The 5,357-nt window shown below is 36.3% G+C and overlaps 1 pseudogene; it reads left to right on the forward strand.

The window, feature by feature from the left end:
- The first annotated feature begins 39 nt into the window (after positions 1-39).
- Positions 40-4,225, forward strand: LOC119086828 (annotated as a pseudogene).
- The last annotated feature ends 1,132 nt before the right edge of the window (positions 4,226-5,357 follow it).

A 5,357-nucleotide genomic window follows, 5' to 3' on the forward strand; every position in this document is an offset into this window, starting at 1 on the left:
TGATCATTAACAATGTCACTTTAAGTAACATGTTATACCATGCCATACATCTTTGACTCATTGAAAATCCACAGTAGGTGGTCTTTTCTCATAGAAATTTTGATAATCAAACCACAATGTGAGGGAATTCCATAGAAGGTCTTTACTCGTGACTGATCGTTTTTGAAACAAGTAGATTAGATTCCAATTATGAAAATTTACTAATATTTATTTTTTATATTTATGTGTTTGTGTCACTACATAAGTTTATAAGTTGATTGGAACCATGTATATGCAGGGAATCACTGGAGAACTTACAAGGGCTTTTGATCACTTGAATTCTGCTACGTGGGTTCTACAAACCAAATATAAGCCCTCTGTCTCTGTAAGATTAGTGAAGAGTGGAAACAAATTCTTGGGAAATTATAAGAAACTGTTCAGTATGCTACAAAGGATTTCAAGCTATGTCCAGAGAGCCACACTTTCAAAGTATCATTGTGATTTGAAATCTAGAGGAGTGTGGACAATTGTTCCCAAATAAAGTAGAAAATATGGAGTACTATAATCAGTATTTTATATATTGCATAGCTAATAAAGTAAAAAGTAGAAGACACAATGGTTTTATATTGTAGCAACTAGCTACAGTTATCCAAATGATGTTGACACCTATACAGCCCATGTTAGTCAAATGATTACTTAGAGTTGGTTATATAACAATGGCAGATACTTATGTTTTCTTTCTTGTTGCCTATCATCCTGTATAATAAAAGTTCTTAAGGAACATTTATGGCCAGTAAAACAGTTCAGAAGTTTAATCCATTTCTACTAAATCTGATGACGAGTTCATCCCGTGGACCCATTTAATAAAAAGATGTTGCCAAGTCTTAGAGACTGTGTTCTTCTCCCTATGTACTTGCATATACAACTTACTGCAATTTACTTTAATCATCTCTAAAGAAATTCTTTTACATATGAAAAATATAAGAATAAAAAGTATTTACAACAATAAATACATCAAAAATTACAGAAAATATTTTTATTATTTAGTTATGTTTGTATATGTGAAATGTGTGTTTATGTGTCCACAATTGCATGTGCATGTGAGAAGCATCCAAGTCTCCTATTTTTAGAGTTACAGTCAGATGTGAGACACCTGACATGGGTCTTTAGAACTGAATTAGTTCTTCTGCAAGAGCAGTATATTCTCTTCACTACTGAGAAAAACTTCTATTCCTTTAAAAAAATAATTTGTTACATGTGTCCATAAATGCATTGTTCTAGATAAAAAAGACTTGAACCTAGAAGCACATCATGACTCTATGCAATTTCCAATGATTCAGAGCAATTGTACTCAAGTTTCTTAAACTTACCATGGTGGAGACTGCAAATTATGGAAAGGATGTTATTCCTCCAAACAAACTTTGTGTCCTATCACTCTTGTTTGATTGTTATTCTTTTTGGGGGGTGCTGAGGATCAAACCCAAGGCCTTGTGCTTCCTAGGCATGAACTCTACCACTGAGCTAAATCCCCAACCTTCGGGTGTTCTTCATTTATTGAAATGATGGTATTTTATCAATATCTATTTGTACTTGAGTACACTCACAAAATCTGAGACTCTCATAGATGGTAATTAGTGAAAGAGGAAGAAAGGTGGTGGTCTGTTCCCAAAGGTGTTAGAATCAGGAAGAAAGGCTTGTTACTGCTAAGTATATACAGAGGTTTCTGCCTACAGGAGGGTGTTATGCTTCTTATAGACAAGACTCAGGGACAAACCATGCCTACTTTCAGATAAGGACACAACTGGGGACATATTTATCTGATTAATTATTTTTACATTTATAAACATAAAAATTACATTTATGTAACATTCTTCTTTCACTATCCCCCTCCTGCTTCCCCCATATAAACCCAGTCACTCTCATATTAGAGCTCTGTTGTTACTTTTGCATGTAGATACATACATACATATATACGCACACAAAACTTACTAATTATGAAGGAAATTTAGCTACAATAAGCATGGAAATATGGCTCTAGCAAGCTCTGCCTTTTTTCCCCATTCCCTTTGCCTTGCTAAAAATTATGAGAAAACAGTGATATTTCGAATGAAATTGGCCCTATTAGAGGGTGTTGTCTTGTTGGAGAAGGTGACCTCTTATTGGAGGATTTGTGCCACTGTGGATGAAGACTTTGAGGCCTCTTATATGCTTAAGTCATACCAAGTGTGACTGTTTTCTTCCTGTTGCCTATGGATCAAAGATGTAAAATATTCAGCTTCTTCTCCAGAACTATGTCTGCATGCATAGCACCATGTCCCCCCATGAAGATAATGGACTGTGCCTTTGAAATATAAGCCACTCAATCAAATGTTTTCCTTTGTAAGAGCTACTGGGGTCATGATTCTCTTCACAGCAATAAAAATGCTAACTAAGGCTATTATATTCCTAAAGCTAGTCACCAATATATATTCCCTTATTTGGTCACTCCCTCTTCCATAGGCTGACTAATAAGGTCCAGCATTCAAAGAATTGAAGTCCAGCTTCCAAAACTCTGTTGTGTCTGTCCTAATTAAACTGTCCAATCAAAATTAAAAACTTCAGCCTAACCAGGGATTTCCCTTTCATCTTTATAAGCTGCCATGTTCCAAGAGGCCATGTCTATGTCTACTCTATCCAGAGCAGTTCTTAGTGCTCCATGTCCAAAAACCTCTTCCCCCTCTTTCTTATTGTTTTCTTCTTCTTCATTCTCTATCTCCTGTTTCTGTCTCCTATTCCCTGCTCATTTTTCTTTGGGTCAAATAAATCTACTTTTTGTTGGCATGCCATGTGTGAATTCTAAGTGTCCCTACAGATTATGTTTAGTATTTCTTCTATGTCAATTGGTTTGGGCTAGTAAATTCAAACTAGAAAACACATAGGAAGTGTTCCAATAGAAGACAAAGTCCCCATCTATTACAGAAAAGACATAAATAAAACAGACAGAAAGATGTCAGGAGGCAAAACAACCATGGGAACTGAGACTTTAAAATACACTCTTTGCAAAATAATAGTTAATGATTTTACCCTCTGTCAATTCACCAGTTTAAGTCATGTACTGAAAATATCTGTGCTTTCTGAAAACATAACAAATGACATCATCAACACACCATAAAATAAACAATACAGAGTGTGTTTGGTTTCATTCCCCATAAAGATAATGAATGAGTATTATGAAATGGAAGCATTGATATTCAGCAATGTCCTTCCACTCCATCCTCAGAAACAAATGCAGATAGTTCAATGCTTCTTCAGCATATTAAATTGAAATATCCTGTCAATAAATGGCTAAAGATGCATTAATCATACTTTCCTTTCTCCATCAGATATGGAAAAATGTGTGAGGTGTCCAGAGGATCAGTATGGCAACATAGAGCAGAGCCAGTGTATTCCCAAATCTGTGGTCTTTCTGACCTATGAAGACCCCTTGGGAATGACTCTTGCCTCAATAGCCTTGTGCTTTTCTGCATTCACAGTGCTTGTTCTTGTGGTCTTTGTCAAGCACCATGACACTCCCCTTGTGAAGGCAAACAACCAGAATCTTAGTTACATCTTGCTCATCTCACTCATGCTTTGTTTCTTGTGCCCCTTGCTCTACATAGGCCATCCCAGCTCAGCTACCTGTATTCTACAGCAAATCACATTTGGAGTTGTATTCACTGTGGCTATTTCCACTGTGCTGGCCAAAACAGTGACTGTGCTTTTGGCTTTCATAGTCATAGCCCCTGGAAGAAGGATGAGGTTCTTCATTATTTCAAGGGCACCCAACTACATCATTGCCATATGTACCCTTACCCAAATTATTCTCTGTGCAATATGGCTGCTAGTTTCTCTTCCCTCTATTGACATTGATGCACACTGTGAGTATGGCCAAATCATCATTGTGTGCAACAAGGGCTCAGTTACTGCATTCTACTGTGTCTTGGGATACCATGGCTCCCTTGCTTTCTTGGCCAGGAATCTCCCTGACAAATTTAATGAAGCCAAATTGCTGACCTTCAGCATGCTGTTGTTCTGCAGTGTATGGATCACCTTTCTCCCTGTCTACCACAGCACCAAGGGCAAGGTCATGGTGGTAGTGGAGGTCTTCTCCATTTTGTCCTCAAGTGCAGGTCTGCTGGGATGCATCTTTATCCCCAAGTGCTACATAATTTTGTTCTGACCTGAGAGAAATTCTCTTCAAAAGTTAAGGGAGAAAACATCTTCCTGAACCCCCATTTAATAAATTGTTGCTGAAAAATATAGTGATGGTACAGAGACATCTGTTGTGATACAGTGCAAGATGTATGCATCAGCTATCGATTATTATTGTTTCTTCTATGATAATTCCCAGAAATGTCAGTTATACTACTTTTCTGTACATTGTATCCTATAATCTTCCACTCAAACACTTATTTTTAAAAGACATGGTTTCTCAAGATTAGTGAATAAGGGATGTGTTCTTTTATTTCTCTAATACAAAGTAATATTTGAAATAAACTCCAAGTAATTCTTTTGATATCTGAACTAATGTGTGAGTTTTAACATAAGAGAAAAACCAAGAAAGTTTGTAGTAGAGGGAATGAATATTTGCAGAGTAATTACCCCTTCTGGAGGTGAGAAGAGACTGCTGTTGCATACTAGGATTTAGAGGAGTAAAACGTAGGAGAAAGAAAGATGTTTTGTTGAATAGATAGAAATAATATTTTGAAAGACGGGGAGATGTATCAGCATTTAAAATCATGTATGGCTTTTTCAAAGGAGATGAGTTCACTATCAAATCCATGCATCTTACCATTCATAGGCACCTATAACAATAGTGGCAGTGGATCAGATGCCTTTTCTGTCTCTCTAGAACACCTACACACAGGTGTGCACATAAGAGCACACTCAAAAAGATACATACACATAAGGGAAATAAAATGAAAAATTTAAATTGAAGTTTACATAGCACTACAAGGGTACACTGGTTTTCCTTCTTTCCCATTCATTGAAAATATTTTTTTCTTTTATATAATATCCCCTGATTATGGTTTCTCCCTCCAGATCCTTAAAGCTCCTCCAAGATCCTCCACACATCACTTCCTATCTAAATTCACCTCATTTCTATCTCTCATTGGAAAAAAGTAAGGTTTCTAGGAGATAATAATAAAAGCATACTATGATAGAGAAAATCTAAGACATTGGATTTGGTCAAAGTGACAAATATAAGGAAAAGAGCCCAAGAGAAGGCATGAGAATTAAACACATGTATCTGTACACTCAGGAATCCCCCAAAAACTTTCGTTGAACCATAACATATGCAAGCAATGTGTATTTTAAAATTGAATATATATATATATGTGTGTTGTGTGTTGTGTGTG

This window comes from Peromyscus leucopus, chromosome 1, assembly GCF_004664715.2.
Source record: "Peromyscus leucopus breed LL Stock chromosome 1, UCI_PerLeu_2.1, whole genome shotgun sequence".
NCBI classification, from domain to species: Eukaryota; Metazoa; Chordata; class Mammalia; order Rodentia; family Cricetidae; genus Peromyscus; species Peromyscus leucopus.